Genomic DNA, 17,917 nt, shown 5'->3' with positions numbered 1-17,917 from the left:
TCCCCGAGAGGATGAAAGTAGCCACAGTTGATGGTGAACCCCTATACAAAGCTTGCCATGGAAAGGAGTAAGAAAGATTGAGTAGAAGCAGTAGGAAGGCAGGCGTCCTTGAGCCATACAGCATCTTCATATACTTAACTGAAATTCCTATGCACCAATGAATCTACATAAGTATTCTATCCCTTTTATTATTTCTTATTTTATTATTAATTTTCGAAACCCATAAATCAATATTTAATCTGCCTAACTGAGATTTACAAGGTGACCATAGCTTGCTTCATACCAACAATCTCTGTGGATTCGACCCTTACTCACGTAAGGTTATTACTTGGACGACCCAGTACACTTGCTGTTTAGTTGAACGGAGTTGTGAAGAAAATAAACAGTGCCCTAAGGGTATATGCCAAAGCTCAAAAGATAGAATAAAATTTATACAACTTAAGAATGTTGAATCACAATTTCGTCCACCAATTTCCCAACAGAATCTTCGTGGTATAAGCTAGATAGATGGCGGCATTTATGAGGATTCGGAAAGTCTCACCTTGTCTGTGGTATTCCGAGTAGGATCCTGGGAATCCGGAAAGTTTAACCTTGTCTGTGGTATTCCTAGTAGGATTCCAGTAATGAATGACTGTGACGTGCTTCAAACTTGCAAGTGCTGGGCGTTAGTGACAGACGTAAAAGAATCAAGGGATTCTATTCCAGTAGGCGCGGGAACCAACCAGTGATTAGCCGTACTGTGACAGAGTACGTGAGCATTAGTTTTCACTGCAAGGATGGGATGTAGCCATCAGCCATGGGTGATGCCTCCAGACGATTAGCCGTGCGAGTGACAGCCGCATAGGATCATTTTCCCGAGAGGATTGAAAGTAGCCACCGCTGATGGTGAACCCCTATACACAGCTTGCCATGGAAAGGAGTAAGAAGGATTGAGTAGAAGCAGTAGGAGAGCAGGCGTCCTTGGGTCATACAGCATCTCCATCCACTTATCTGAAATTCCCACCAATGAATCTGCATAAGTGTTCTATCCCTTTTATTATTCCTTTTTATTTATTATTTATTCCAATAATCACAATTACCCTTTAATCTGCCTAACTGAGATTTACAAGGTGACCATAGCTTGCTTCATACCAACAATCTCTGTGGGATCGACCCTTACTCACGTAAGGTTTATTACTTGGACGACCCAATACACTTGCTGGTTAGTTGAACGGAGTTGTGTCCACTTGTGCCAAAAATCCTAAGTTCCACAATTCTACAATAAATGCAAATCAAAGAACAGTGATCACAATTTCGTCCACCAGCACACACACCATCAGTGAGGGTTCAATGCTTGATTCTATGTCCCCTGCTTTCACGAGCTGTCTTGTTACAAATTTAGTTGCTTTTACTGTATGATTTAAATTAGTGGAATCTGTTCTATGTTTTGTCTTAGAGAACTTATTCATATTTAATCAGATAGACAAAATCATATAGTTGCAATCATATATATAGGTTGCATTGCATTGCATGAGTCTTACATGTCCATATTCATTCATATTTATCTCCTTCAACTAAGCATGAAGACATGCTAATGTTCAAGTGTGGGGAGGTTGATAAACCATTATTTTATTATTTATATTGTGTTTAATTGAGTGGTTTTATCAAGTCTTTCACCCACTTATTCATATGATTAGCATGATATTACAAGTCCTTTCCAAAATTGTTCTATGATTGAAAACTTGCTTCCTAAAGATCTTTTAATTGTATATTTTTATTCTTCTTTATACCATTCGATGTCGTGATCTGTGTGTTAAGTGTTTCAGGCTTCATAGGAAGCTTGCAAAAATGGAAGGGACACAAGAAATTGAGGAGATGACCAGCGAGAAGTGACGCGGGCGCATGGCTCACGCGATCGCGCAAAATGGAGGAAATCGCAGTGACGCGCTCGCGTGCCTGACGCGAACGCGTGGCTTGGAAGTTGCACGAGTGACGCAAATGCGTATACGATATGCACGCGTGGCAAGGAAAAACGCTGGATGACGCGAACGCGTGGATGACGCGGTCGCGTGATGTGTGCGATCTACAAAATTTGCAGAAATCACTGGCGTGGATTCTGGGCCGCGTTTCAACCCAGTTTTTAGCCCAGAAATGCAGATTAGAGCCAGGGAACATGCAGAGACCAGAGACAACATTCATTTCGTATAATTTTTAGTTTTAGATCTGATTTTACTCCTCCTCTATGTTTTCTCTCTACACATTCATAGTTCTTAGGATTTTGTTTTTATTTGCTTTTTGTATTGGGATATTGAGAATAGTTATTACCTCCGCAATACTTCATCGCTCTAGTTTGTTTTCTCTACTTTTTACTTACTCTTTCATATCCTTAATTTGTTCAGAGTTACAATTGGATTATTTTAGAATTTATTAATACAAGAACCATTTTTATTTTTAATTAATATTTTTTATTATTGTCTATCATGTCTTTCTTTATTTCTTATTTTTATTTTGTGAAGTTTACATTCATGATGAGCGAGTAGTTCTCTAACTTGATTGGGAGTTGATTCAAAGGAGAACCTTGAGTTGGAATGCTCAAGAGTAAAATTGTAATTGGGTTTATTGTTAGATGGCTCTCTAGTCACTGACACTAATCCTTCCCAAGAGAGAGGATTAGAACTTGTGAATAGAAGTAGACTTCCAACTTACTTGACTTTTCTCTACCTAGTAAAAGATAATTAAGTAGAACAACCTTCAATTATCAATTGATCTTGGGGGAACTCCAACAAGGATAGAACTTCCGATTAATCTACTCCCGGTCAAGATTTTTATTTAAATTACATAAATTCTCTGATTTAATTTCCTGTTTATCAAACTCAAAACCACTTTGGAAAACCTCTTATTACTAAAATAGCACATCTTTCTGCAACTCGTTGGGAGACGACCTGGGAATCATACTCCCAGTATTTTAATTCTAATTTTGTGACAACCCTTCTAAATTGATAAGCGGATTTTTGTTGGTTAAGAACTGTACTTGCAACGTATCTCTCATATTAATTTCTTAATCTGCCAATTTCCGCCACGTCAATGGCATTCAGAGTATCAATCTCAAGAACTCCTTTCTTCTTAGTCATCCTATTATTCACAGGATTTGTTTTAGAAGTGTTCATGAACTGGTTATTTGCAACCATCTCAATGAGTTCCTGGCATTCTGTAGAGGTTTTCAGATGAAGAGATCTACCAACAGAATGGTCCAATGACATCTTGGACAATTCAGACAGACCATCATAGAATATGCATATGATGCTCCATTCTGAAAGCATGTCAGAAGGACACCTTTTGGTTAATTGCTTGTATCTTTCCCAAGCTTCATAGAGGGATTCACCTTCCTTCTGTTTGAAGGTTTAGACTTCCACTCTAAGCTTGCTCATCTTTTGAGGTGGAAAGAATTTGGTCAAGAAAGCGTTGACCAACTTGTCCCAATAGTTCAGGCTTTCTCTAGGTTGTGAGTCCAACCATATCCTAGCTCTGTCTCTTACAGCAAAGGGGAAAAGCATAAGTCTGTAGACCTCGAGATCAACCCTATTGGTCTTGACAGTATCACAGATCTGAAAGAATTCAGCTAAGAACTAATGAGGATCTTCCAATGAAACTAATTGAGGCTTAGGCTTAAAGTTGTTTGCTCCAATGGTAGGAATTGAGATGCTTCTTTCATAGAAGTTAGAAGTTGGTGCAGTATAGTCACCAAGCATGTTCCTTGTATCTCTAGCATCGTTGTTGGGTTCGGCTGCCATGTCTGCTTCTTTTTCAAAATTCTCTGTAAGGTCCTCTCCGGAGTGTTGTGCTTTAGCTTCTCTTAGCTTCTTCTTCAGAGTCCTTTCAGGTTCAGGATTAGCTTCAACAAGAATATTTTTATCCCTGTTTCTGCTCATATGAAAAAGAAGAGAACAAAAGGGAGTAGTGGAATCCTCTATGTCAGAGTATAGAGATTCCTTGATGTGTCAGAAGAAAAAAAGAATAGAGGAATGAAGTACAGAGAGAATAAGAAGAATTCGAACACAAAGGGAGAGAGAGGGTTCGAATTATAAGCAGAAGTGAAGTGTTAGAAAATAAATAGAAAGAGATGAGAGAGAGTATTCGAAAATTAAAACTAAAAAGATTAAAAAAAGATTTTAAAACTAAAAAAATTTTTAATTAACTAATTATTTTAGTTTTAATTAAAAAGATTTTTGAAAAAGTTGTTAGTGATTTTCAAAAATTGAAAGTGGAAAAGTGGTTAGGTGGTTTTGAAAAAGATAAGAAATAGTAATTAGTTGAAAAAGATTTGAAAATAATTTTGAAAAGATAAGAAGTTAGAAAAAGATTTTGAAATCAAAATTTTAAAAAGTTATGATTGAAAAAGATTTGATTTTTAAAATTCATGATTTGACTAACAAGAAACTAAAAGATATGATTCTAAAATTCAAAGATTGAACCTTTTTTAACAAGAAAGTAACAAACTTGCAATTTTTTGAATCAAAACAATAATTGTTAGCAAGGATTTTTGAAAATGTGGAAAGATAAGATTTTAAAATTATGAATTAAAGCATGAAAATTTGAAAAAAAAATTGAATTGGAAAGAAGATTACCTCCCTTGTGTCATCCTGGCGTTAAACGCCTAAAATGATATCCATTCTCGCGTTTAACGCCCATGTGGCTGCCTGTTTGGGCGTTTAATGCCCAGTCAGATACCCTAGCTGGCGTTAAATGCAAGAAATCCTTTTTTACTGGGCATTTTTCTAAACGCCCAGAATGCTGCCCATTTTGGCGTTAAACGCCCAGAATACTGCCCATTCTGGCATTTAACACACAGAATGGTACCTTTACTGGCATTAAACGCCCAGAATGATAGCCATTCTGGCGTTTAACGGCCAAATTGCCTCTTTACTGACGTTTTAACACCAGTGAGCTCTTTTTCTCTGTGATTCTTCTGCCTTATATTCTAAACCTTCATTTCTCTGTATTATTTACTTGAAAATATATATATTTTTATTTTTGAATTTTTAATGAAGAGAGAGAAAAACAACAAAATGAAATAAAATATAAAAATGCAAGATCAAAACAAGTAATGCATGCAACGACACTTTGAATGTCAAGATGAACACCAAGAACACTTTGAAGATCATAATGAACATCAAGGACATATTTTTGAAAATTTTTAAGAAAAGAAAGACATGCAAGACACCAAACTTAGAAATTTTAAATGTTTAGCCACTATGATTTCGAAAATGCATATGAAAAACAACATAAAACACAAAACAAGAAAATCATGAGATTGAACAAAGGAAATCGTCAAGAACAACTTGAAGATCACAGAAGAACACAATGCATATTTTTTTGGAAAACTTAGGAAAATTAAAAACATGCAATTCACACCAAACTTAGGAATTGACACTAGACTCAAACAAAAAACATAGAATATATTTTTTTATGATTTTATTAAATTTTTTTGTATTTTTCGAAAATAAAAATAAAACGCTTAAACATAAAATAAAATTACCCAATCTAAGCAACAAGATGAACCGTCAGTTGTCCAAACTCGAACATTCCCCAGCAACGGCGCCAAAAACTTGGTACACGAAATTTTGATCACACTTTTCACAACTCCGCATAACTAACCAGCAAGTGCACTGGGTCGTCCAAGTAATACCTTACGTGAGTAAGGGTCGATCCCACGGAGATTGACGGCTTGAAGCAAGCTATGGTCATCTTATAAATCTCAGTCAGGCAAATTCAAATGGTTATAAGGATTTGATAATTAAAAGATAAATAAAATGAAAAATAACATAGAGATACTTATGTAATTCATTGGTGGAAATTTCAGATTAGCGTTTGGAGATGCTTTGTTGCTTCTGAACCTCTGCTTTCCTATTGTCTTCATCCAATCATGCGTCCTCCCTTCCATTGCAAGTTGTATGATCCTCTCTCAGTGTGGTCTGGCTACGGTTTTTGTACGGCTAATCAACTGTCAGATTTCTAGTCTCGGATGAAAAATACCAGGCACAGCTACCGCAAGGCTAATCATCTGTCGGTTCTCACTTGTGTCGGAATAGGATCCCTTGATTCTTTTGCACACTGTCACTGCACCCAACAGTCGTGAGTTTGAAGCTCGTCACAGTCATCCCTTCCCAGATCCTACTCGGAATACCACAGACAATGTTTAGACTTTCCGGATCTCAGGAATGCTGTCTATTAGTTCTAGCCTGTACCACGAAAGTTCTAATCATGAATTCGGATGCTCTATTGTCAGGAGAGGCGATGCAAATCTGTGGATCAGAGACCCAAGAGAATATACTCTGGCTGTCGTCCAATGACTACGTTGAACATCATGTAGACCGCTTGTGGTTGTCAGGCACGCGGATCTTGGCTAAGCAAGTAACGAAGATAGTGGGTGATTGTCACGGATCATCCCTTCATTCTGACTGAACTAAATTAAGTACGAGAGTATATCTTGGAGAAGAAGTAGGTGTGAATTGAAAGAAAAACAATAGTACTTGCATTAATTCATGAGGAACAACAGAGCTCCTCACCTTAATCTATGAGGTGTAGAAACTCCACTGTTGGAAAATACATAACAAATGGTCTAGGCATGGCCGAATGGCCAGCCTCCCTAATGGCATGATAAACGATAAAAGGGTTCAAAGACCCCCAAAACAATAGTAAAAAGTGCTATATATACTAAACTAGTTACTAGGGTTTACAGAAAATGAGTAACTAAGTGCAGAAATCCACTTCCGGGACCCACTTGGTGTGTGTTTGGGCTGAGCTTTCAAGCTTTCACGTTTATAGGCCATCCTTGGAGTTAAACACCAGCTTGGGTGCAGTTTGGGCGTTTAACTCCAGCTTTGGTACCAGTTTTGGCGTTTTACGCCAGAAAAGGGTCTTTGGTGGGCGTTTGGACACAAGTTTGGGTCATCAAATCTCGGGCAAAGTATGGACTATTATACTTTGCTGGAAAGCCCAAGATGTCGACTTTCCAAAGCAATTGAGAGCGCACCAGTTGGGCTTCTGTAGCTCTAGAAAATCTACTTCGAGTGCAGGAGGGTCAGAATCCAACTACATCTGCAGAGCCTCTGAATCAGATTTTTGCTCAGGTCCCTAAATTTCAGCCAGAAAATACCTGAAATCGTAGAAAAACACACAAACTCATAGTAAAGTTCAGAAATGTGATTTTTGCATAAAAAGTAATAAAAATATACTAAAAAGTAACTAAACCACACTAAAAACTACCTAAAAACAATGCCAAAAAGCGTATAAATTATCCGCTTATCATAGGTCATTGAAGGAATTACCCAAGTTGGACAAAAAATCTTGAATGATGGAATCATCTTGATCAATTCCTACCAACTCTTCATTTGACTCCTTTTGCACTTCTTTTTGTGACTTAACATCTTCTTCTCGAATTCTCAATTCTTCTTTCACTCCACAATTTTCACTTGGTTCCCCCTGTTCATCCACTAGAATTTCTTGCTTGTGGCATGAACACGATGAAGCTAAATGATCCAAAGCCCTTGCTAAGGTAGGCATGACTTACTCTTTCTTCTTTCAGAACTCTTGTTGTTCTTGAATAAGCATGAAAAGTTCTTCTTATGTGGCTTGATCCATATTTGAAGATGAAGATTAAGGTGATGAAGGTTGACAATCAAACTCATGAGGGTAAGGGTTTTGGTTTTGTATGTAGTGGGGTGATGGTGTATAGGATTGGTGACCATAGAGGTAAGTGGTTGGGTTCCATTGGGGTGCATTGTGGTGATAACGTGAAAAAGTCATGAAAAATACACAAACAAAAACCTACTAACAAAAGCAAACAAACAACCAAAAATTGCTATTTACACTATCAACATATTCACAACAACCAAAAGATTTAACACCAATTGCCTCCCCGACAACGGCGCCAAAAACTTGATGATGCGGATCACGATGGTTCGAAAATTTAGTAAAACAGTGTCTTCGTTGGTAGTATAGTCCAAACCAACAAATAATCCTCAAAATCAAAGTTTAATATTTCTAATTCAATTTAACCGATAGTATTTAGCTCCCGGGTCGTTCTCCCTAGGAATGCAATTGGGAGTGTTTCTCTTTCGGTTGTGATGGAAAAAAGGGGTTTTGAATCAAAGAACGAAAAGATTGAAGAACTTAAGAAATAAAAGAACTAAGGAATGATCAGAATTGTAATTAATGCAAGTAAAAGGAAACAAGATCAAAACTAGTGAAAATGCATAAAAAGAGCCTTGACTTGGGAATGAGGATCCATGGAATCCTATCATTGCCATAACCACAACTATGGTAATTAGTATGAGTCAATCTCACCTAGTCAACCCCAACCATCGAGGAGTAAGTCAAGCAAGCATAATTGACCTTAATCTATAAGTCCTAACCAACTTATCAAACTAGTTGATAAAAGCCTAGCGTCAATGGAAACAAGAGTCAACTAACTGCCCAAGAATTATCACTAAATGTCGGACATTATAACTCTAGTATACTAGGAACTCAAACCACAAGCCAAGGTGTAAAAATCTACTCAAAATCTAAAGTTGGCATTTTCACAAACACCTTGTGTGCATAAAAATAAGGTATGGAAAGTTGCAAGGAAAATTAAGAACTATAACCAACTATCAACAAAACCAAATATAAACAAACAATCAAACATAAAGGAAGCATGAAACATAAATTTCATTGATCAAAACATCAAGAAACACAAAATTGCAATATGAACAAAGTAACTTGAACCAAAAGGAAATGAGAGTAAAAGTGCTTTAATTAAAGAGGAAATTGAGAGTTCTTATAATTAAAGAAGTAAAATGAAAGATCAAAGCTTGCTATAAAATGCTACAATTGAAATGAAAATTAAACCCTAAGAGAGCAACACTACTTCTACTCCTATGGAAGCTTCCTATACTACTACTACCAAAAAATAAAAGTGAGCTCCTGGTGCACGAAATTGCAATCACACTTTTGCAATCCCGCACAACTAACCAGCAAGTGCACTGGGTCGTCCAAGTAATACCTTACGTGAGTAAGGGTCGATCCCACGGAGATTGTCGGCTTGAAGCAAGCTATGGTTATCTTGTAACTCTTAGTCAGGATATCAATAATTATCAGGGTTGATTGTGAAAAGCAAAAGAACATGAAATAAGTACTTGTTTTGCAGTAATGGGAAACAGGTTGAGGTTTTGGAGATGCTCTGTCTTTTGAACCTCTGCTTTCATACTGTCTTCTTCTTCAAACACGCAAGGCTCCTTCCATGGCAAGCTGTATGTAGGGTTTCACCGTTGTCAATGGCTACCTCTCATCCTCTCAGTGAAAATGTTCAACGCGCTCTGTCACAGCACGGCTAATCATCTGTCGGTTCTCAATCGGGTTGGAATAGAATCCAGTGATTTTTTTGCGTCTGTCACTAACGCCCAGCCCTCAGGAGTTTGAAGCTCGTCACAGTCATTCAATCCTTGAATCCTACTCAGAATACCACAGATAAGGTTTATACCTTCCGGATTCTCTTGAATGCCGCCATCAATTCTAGCTTATACCACGAAGATTCCGATTAAAGAATCCAAGAGATATCCACTCAATCTAAGGTAGAACAGAGGTGGTTGTCAGGCACACGTTCATAGTTGAGAATGATGATGAGTGTCACGGATCATCACATTCATCAGGTTTAAGAACAAGTGATATCTTAGAACGGAAGCAAGCATGATTGAATGAAAAACAGTAGTAATTGCATTAATCCATCAAGACACAGCAGAGCTCCTCACCCCCAACCATGGGGCTTAGAGACTCATGTTGTAGAAGATACAGTGAGAAACGTGTAAAGTGTCATGAGGTACCGATACAATGTCAAAAGATCCTATTAATAGTGAACTAGTAACCTAGGGTATACAGAAATGAGTAAATGACGTAAAAATCCACTTCCGGGGTCCACTTGGTGTGTGCTTGGGCTGAGCATTGAATCTTTTATGTGTAGAGACTTTTCTGGAGTTAAACACCAGCTTTTATGCCAGTTTGGGCGTTTAACTCCAATTCTTATGCCAGTTCCGGCGTTAAACGCCAGGAATTCTGATGCTGATTTGCAACGCCGGTTTGGGCCATCAAATCTCGGGTAAAGTATGAACTATTATACATTGCTGGAAAGCCCAGGATGTCTACTTTCCAACGCCGTTGAGAGCGCGCCAATTGGGCTTCTGTAGCTCCGGAAAATCAACTTTGAGTGTAGGGAGGTCAGAATCCAACAGCATCTGCAGTCCTTTTCAGCCTCTAAATCAGATTTTTGCTCAGGACCCTCAATTTCAGCCAGAAAATACCTGAAATCACAGAAAAACACACAAACTCGTAGTAAAGTCCAGAAAAGTGAATTTTAACTAAAGACTAATAAAAATATAATAAAAACTAACTAAAATATACTAAAAACATACTAAAAACAATGCCAAAAAGCGTATAAATTATCCGCTCATCACAACACCAAACTTAAATTGTTGCTTGTCCCCAAGCAACTGAAAATCAAAATAGAATAAAAAGAAGAGAATATACTATAGACTCCAAAATATCAAAGAAACTTAGCTCAAATTAGATGAGCGGGACTAGTAGCTTTTTGCTTCTGAACAGTTTTGGCATCTCACTTTATCCTTTGAAGTTTAGAATGATTGGCATCCATAGGAACTCAGAACTCAGATATTGTTATTGATTCTCCTAGTTAAGTATGATGATTCTTAAACATAGCTACATTATGAGTCTTGGCCGTGGCCCAAAGCACTCTGTCTTCCAGTATTACCACCGGATACATACATGCCACAGACACATAATTGAGTGAACCTTTTCAGATTGTGACTTAGCTTTGTTAGAGTCCCCAATTAGAGGTGTCCAGGGTTCTTAAGCACACTCTTTTTGCCTTGGATCACAACTTTATTTCTTTCTTTTTCTTTTTCTCTTTCTTTTCTTTTCTTTTTCTTTTTCTCTTTCTTTTCTTTTTTTTTTCATTTTTTTTGTATTCACTGCTTTTTCTTGCTTCAAGAATCAATTTGATGATTTTTCAGATCCTCAATAACAGTTCTCCTTTTCCATCATTCTTTCAAGAGCCAACAATTTTAACATTCTTAAAACAACAAATTCAAAAGACATATGCACTGTTCAAGCATTCATTCAGAAAACAAAAAGTATTGTCACCACATCAAACTAATTCAACTAGTTTCAAAGATGAATTCGAAATCTTGTACTTCTTGTTCTTTTGTGATTAAAGCATTTTTCATTTAAGAGAGGTGATGGATTCATAGGAAATTCATAGCTTTAAGACATGAACTTTAAATTTTATTAATCATGAATTAAGAACAAGACTCAGAAATAGATATAAGATAAGACTAATAGTAATAGAAAACAAAAATTTAAATAGGCTCCTAATGATAGAGGTTATCACAGAGTTAGGACTCACCAACCTTGATTTTGAGAAGTGGATGCTCCTTCAATTTGAGGGGAGAGCTTTTGGCGTTTCAACTCTTGAAGTTCACGCCCCTGCTTCTCTTGTTCCTTCAGTAATTTGCAGAGCATGCAGTTCTGATTCTGCTGTTCTTCCTTAAGTTGCTCCATAGTTTCTTCCAACTTGGTGATAGATGCTTCTAGGCTGACCTAGTAGTCAATTTCAGGAAATTCAGGGAGGAACTCTTGCGCCCTCTTCTTGATAGAGTTGTCTTGCATTTGTCCTTCCATTGACTTCTTGGTGATTGGATGTTCAATGGGTATGAATTCATCTAATCCCATCTTCACCCCAGCCTCTTTATAGAGCAAGGAGATCAAGCTTGGGTAAGCCAGTTTGGCTTCAGTGGAATTCTTATTTACAATTGTGTAGATCTCACAAGCAATCAGATGATGAACCTCCACTTCTTTTCCAAGCATAATGCAATGAATTATCACTGCTCTCTTGATAGTGACCTCAGAACGGTTGCTAGTGGGCAATATGGAACGCCCAATAAAGTCTAGCCAGCCTCTTACAATTGGTTTGAGGTCTCCCCTCTTGAGTTGGTTTGGGACACCTTTTGAATTGGTTATCCACTTAGTTCCAGGGAGGCAAATATCCTCTAGAACTTGATCCAACCCCTTATCTGCTCTCACCATTCTCCTATTAAAGGATTCAGGATCATCTTGCAGTTGAGGCAATTTGAAGACCTCTCTTATTTTGTCCAGATGGAAGTAAATAACTTTCCCTCTGACCATGGTTCTGTAAGTATGGAAAGCAGTTCTAGTCATTCTCTGCTTATCTGTCAGCCACAGATTTGAGTAGAATTCCTGAACCATATTTCTTCCAACCTTTATCTCAGGATTGGTTAGAACTTCCCATCCTCTGTTTCGAATTTGCTCTTGGATCCCTGGATATTCATCTTCTTTTAGATCGAATTTGACTTCCGGGATCACTGACCTCAGACCCATTATTTTGTGATAATGGTCTTCATGTTCTTTGGTTAAGAACTTCTCTTGATTCCAAAGACTCTTTGGATTATTCTCTTTCTTGCCTCTTAAATTGGTTTGTTTTCCCTTAGGAGCCATGATCTTGATGAATCTTGGCTTAGTGATCACGGAAAAGCACACCAAACTTAGAGGTTTGCTTGCCCTCAAGTAAAAGAAAGGAAAGAGGGGAGAGAGGAGGAGAGCAAATTCGAATGGTGGGGAGAAAGGGGTGGCCGAACATGTATTTATGAGGGAGGAAGAGAGATTTCGAAAATTTTGAAGGAGATTTGAGAATATATGGAAAGAATTTGAGAAATATTTGAGTTTTTGAAGAAGATTTGGGAAGGATTTGAGAGAGATTTGAAGAATGATTTTAATTTTTGAAAATTTGAAGGTGAATGATGAAAGTTTGAAATGTGTTTATGTAGAAAATTATGGATCAAAAAATGAAAGTTTGAAAAAATTTTAATCAGAAAGCAGAATCTCTGCCCCCCACCTTTCTGGCGTTAAACGCCCAGAATGGCATTCATTCTGGCGTTTAACGCCCAATTGTTGGCCATTGTGGGCGTTTAACGCCCAGCCAGGTACCCTGGCTGGCGTTAAACGCCAGAATTCCCTTCATCACTGGGCGTTTTGCTAAACACCCAGGATGTTGCACACACCTAGAATGGTGCCCATTCTGGCGTTTAACGCCCAAAATGGCACCTTTACTGGCGTTAAACGCCCAGAATGGTGCCCATTCTGGCGTTTAATGCCCAAAGTACCCTTTACTGGCATTTTTTCGCCAGCAAGCTCTTTTTCTCTGCTTTTTGCACTGAATCCTTCTGTAACTCTGTGAATTTCTTTAATTTTGATATTTGCCCTTTGAGAATATGGATTGAACCTTGATTAAACAAAATAGATAACCTGCTAATGACTGGGTTGCCTCCCAGCAAGCGCTTCTTTATTGTCTTTAGCTGGACCTTCACTGAGAATCACTCAAGTCTCAGTTTTGAGCATTCTTGCTCAAAATTGCTTTCAAGATAATGCTTGATCCTCTGTCCATTAACAATGAACTTCTTGTCAGAATCAATATCCTGAAGCTCAACATATCCATATGGTGATACTCCTGTAATCACATACGGACCCCTCCAGCGGGATTTAAGTTTTCTTGGGAACAATCTGAGCCTAGAGTTGAAGAGCATAACTTTTTGTCCTGGCTCAAAGACTCTGGATGACAACTTCTTGTCATGCCACTTCTTTGCCTTTTCCTTATAAATTTTAGCATTTTCAAAGGCACTGAGTCTAAATTCATCTAGCTCATTTAGCTGGAGCAATCTTTTTTCACCAGCTAACTTAGCATACAGGTTTAGGAATCTGGTTGCCCAATAGGCTTTATGTTCCAGTTCCACGGGCAGATGACAGGCCTTGCCATACACAAGTTGGTATGGAGAGGTTCCTATTGGAGTCTTGAATGCTGTTCTGTATGCCCACAGAGCATCATCCAAGCTCTTTGCCCAATCCTTTCTACGGGCAATTACAGTCCGTTCTAGGATTCTTTTTAGCTCTCTGTTAGAGACTTCAGCTTGCCCATTTGTCTGTGGATGATACGGGGTTGCCACTTTGTGGCTAATTCCATATCGGACTATAGCAGAGTACAGCTGTTTATTGCAGAAATGAGTACCCCCATCGCTGATTAGGACTCTAGGAACACCAAATCTGCTGAAGATGTGTTTCTGGAGGAATTTCAGCACGGTCTTAGTATCATTAGTGGGTGTAGCAATTGCTTCTACCCACTTAGATACATAGTCCACTGCCACCAGAATGTAAGTGTTTGAGTATGATGGTGGGAACGGACCCATGAAGTCAATCCCCCATACATCAAACAGTTCAATCTCTAAGATCCCTTGTTGAGGCATGGCGTATCCATGAGGTAAGTTACCAGCTCTTTGGCAGCTGTCACAGTTACGCACAAACTCTCGGGCATCTCTATAGAGAGTAGGCCAGTAGAAGCCACATTGGAGGACCTTAGTGGCTGTTCGCTCACTTCCAAAATGTCCCTCATACTGTGATCCATGGCAGTGCCATAGGATCCTTTGTGCTTCCTCTCTGGGTACACATCTGCGGATCATTCCGTCTGCACATCTCTTAAAGAGATATGGCTCATCCAATAGGTAGTACTTGGCATCTGAAATTAATTTCTTTCTTTGCACCCTGCTGTACTCCTGGGGTATGAACCTCACAGCTTTGTAATTTGCAATATCTGCAAACCATGGAGCTTCCTGAATGGCAAAGAGTTGCTCATCTAGGAAGGTCTCAAAGATCTCAGTAGAAGGGAGGGACGCCCCATCTACTGGTTCTATTCGGGACAGATGATCAGCTACTTGGTTCTCTGTCCCTTTTCTGTCTCTTATTTCTATATCAAACTCTTGCAGAAGCAACATCCATCTTATGAGCCTGGGTTTTGAATCCTGCTTTGTGAGTAAGTACTTGAGAGCAGCATGGTCAGTGTACACAATCACCTTTGATCCTACTAGATAGGATCTAAACTTGTCAATGGCATAGACCACTGCAAGTAACTCTTTTTCTGTGGTTGTGTAATTCTTCTGTGCATCATTTAGAACACGGCTGGCATAATAAATGACATGCAGAAGCTTGTTATGCCTCTGTCCCAACACTGCACCAATGGCATGGTCATTGGCATCACACATTAGTTCGAATGGCAATGTCCAGTCTGGTACAGAGATGACTGGTGCTGTGACCAGCTTAGCTTTCAGGGTCTCAAATGCCTGCAGACATTGTGTGTCAAACACAAATGGTGTGTCAGCAGCTAGCAGGTTGCTCAGAGGTTTTGCAATTTTCGAAAAATCCTTTATAAACCTTCTGTAGAAGCCTGCATGCCCCAGAAAGTTTCTAATTGCCTTAAAATTGGCAGGTGGTGGTAATTTTTCAATTACCTCTACCTTGGCCTTATCCACCTCTATTTCCTTGCTTGAAATTTTGTGCCCAAGGACAATTCCTTCAGTCACCATAAAGTGACATTTCTCCCAGTTTAAAACCAGGTTAGTCTCCTAGCACCTTTTCAAGACAAGTGCTAGATGGTTAAGACAGGAGCCGAATGAGTCTCCATATACTGAGAAGTCATCCATGAAGACTTCCAGGAATTTCTCCACCATATCAGAGAAGATGGATAGCATGCATCTCTGAAAGGTTGCAGGAGCATTACACAGACCAAAAGGCATCCTCCTGTAGGCAAACACGCCAGAAGGGCAAGTAAAAGCTGTTTTCTCTTGGTCTTGAGGATCTACTACAATTTGGTTGTAACCTGAATAGCAATCCAAAAAGCATTAATAATCATGACCAGCTAGTCTTTCTAGCATTTGATCTATGAATGGTAAAGGAAAATGATCCTTTCTGGTGGCTGTATTGAGCCTTCTGTAGTCAATACACATACGCCACCCTGTGACTGTTCTTGTAGGAACCAGTTCATTTTTTTCATTATGAACCACTGTCATGCCTCCCTTATTGGGGACAACTTGGACAGGGCTCACCCAGGGGCTATCAGAAATAGGATAAATAATCCCAGCCTCTAGTAATTTAGTGACCTCTTTCTGCACCACCTCCTTCATGACTGGATTTAGCTGCCTTTGTGGTTGGACCACTGGTTTGGCATTATCCTGCAATAGGATCTTGTGCATGCATCTTGCTGGGCTAATGCCCTTAAGATCACTTATGGACCACCCAAGAGTTGTCTTGTGTGTCCTTAGCACTTGAATCAGTGCTTCCTCTTCCTGTGGATTTAAAGCAGAGCTTATGATCACTGGAAAAGTGTCACCCTCTCCCAGAAATGCATACTTCAGGGATGGTGGTAGTGGTTTGAGTTCAGGTTTGGGAGGCTTATCCTCCTCCTGAAGAGTTTTCAAAAATTCTTTTGTTTCCTCTAGTTCTTCCTGGTCAGGCTGAACATCTTTGAAGATGTCCTCTAGCTCTGATTCTAGACTTTCAGTCATATTGATCTCTTCCACCAAAGAGTCAATAATGTCAGCGCCCATGCAGTCAATTGGTGTGTCTGGATGCTGCATAGCTTTTACAGCATTCAACTTGAACTCATCCTCATTGACTCTCAGGGTTACTTCCCCTTTTTGTACATCAATGAGAGTTCGTCCAGTTGCTAGGAAAGGTCTTCCTAGAATGAGAGTTGCACTCTTGTGCTCCTCCATTTCCAGCACTACAAAGTCAGTTGGAAAGGCAAATGGCCCAACCTTGACAATCATGTCCTCAATTATGCCTGATGGATATTTAATGGAGCCATCAGCAAGTTGGAGGCATATCCGGGTTGGTTTGACTTCTTCAGTCAACCCAAGCTTTCTGATAGTGGATGCAGGTATTAGATTGATGCTTGCTCCAAGGTCACACAGGGCTGTCTTGGTGCAAGCACCTTCTAATGTGCATGGTATCATAAAGCTTCCTGGATCGTGAAGCTTTTCTGGTAAGCTTTTCAGAATGACTGCACTGCATTCTTCAGTGAGAAATACTTTTTCAGTTTCTCTCCAATCCTTCTTATGACTTAAGATCTCTTTCATGAACTTAGCATAAGAGGGTATTTGCTCAAGTGCCTCTGCAAACGGAATCTTTATTTCAAGAGTCCTTAGATAGTCTGCAAAGCGGGCAAATTGCTTATCCTGCTCCGCTTGGCGGAGTTTCTGAGGATAAGGCATCTTGGCTTTATATTCTTCAACCTTAGTTGCTGCAGGTTTATTCCTTACAGAAGTGGTTGGAGAAGCCTTTTTAGAGGGGTTACTATTAGCACTCTCAGGTGTCTGATTCCCCATTGGCGTTTGAACGCCAGGATTGGGTGGAAAATGGGCGTTTAACGCCAACTTTTCCCCCTTTTCTGGCGTTTGAACGCCAGAACTGGGCAGGGAATGGGCGTTTAACGCCAACTTTTCCCCCCTTTCTGGCGTTTGGACGCCAAGAGTGTTCCTCTCTGGGCTCTTACTGTCCTCAGAGGGATTTCGGACAGTGGTTTGGTTATCCTCTATCAATTGTTCCTTTGTTGGCTTTTTGCTACTTTGAGCAGTGTTATTCAATGTCTTCCCACTCCTCAGTTGAACTGCTTGGCATTCTTCTGTTATTTGTTTAGATAACTGCTGTTTTGCCTGATTCAACTGTGATTCTATGTTCTTGTTAGCAATTTTAGTTTCTTGCAGCATATTTTTAAATTCTGCTAACTGTTTTGTCATCAGGTGTAATTATTGATTAAGCTCAACCATCTGTTCTTGAGGATTAGGATCAGTGGCTACTGCCATAACTTCTTCTTTTGTGGAGAATTCATTGCTAGAGTACAGATGTTGATTTCTAGCAACAGTATCTATAAGCTCTTGAGCCTCTTCAATCGTCTTCCTCATATGTATAGATCCACCAGTTGAGTGGTCTAGAGACATCTGAGCTTTTTCTGTAAGCCCATAGTAGAAGATGTCTAACTGTACCCACT

General features: G+C 39.2%; 1 non-coding gene across 1 annotated transcript; it reads left to right on the top strand.

The window, feature by feature from the left end:
- The first annotated feature begins 3,293 nt into the window (after positions 1 to 3,293).
- On the top strand, positions 3,294 to 3,401 carry LOC130983977 (small nucleolar RNA R71). The gene has a single exon (XR_009087941.1). It is a non-coding gene; the product is annotated as a small nucleolar RNA R71 (small nucleolar RNA).
- Positions 3,402 to 17,917: the final 14,516 nt, after the last annotated feature.

The sequence above is a fragment of the Arachis stenosperma genome, chromosome 5 (genome assembly GCF_014773155.1).
Source record: "Arachis stenosperma cultivar V10309 chromosome 5, arast.V10309.gnm1.PFL2, whole genome shotgun sequence".
NCBI lineage: Eukaryota > Viridiplantae > Streptophyta > Magnoliopsida > Fabales > Fabaceae > Arachis > Arachis stenosperma.
The sequence above is the reverse complement of the archived record's forward strand: the minus strand, read 5'-3'. Positions and strand labels throughout refer to the sequence as shown.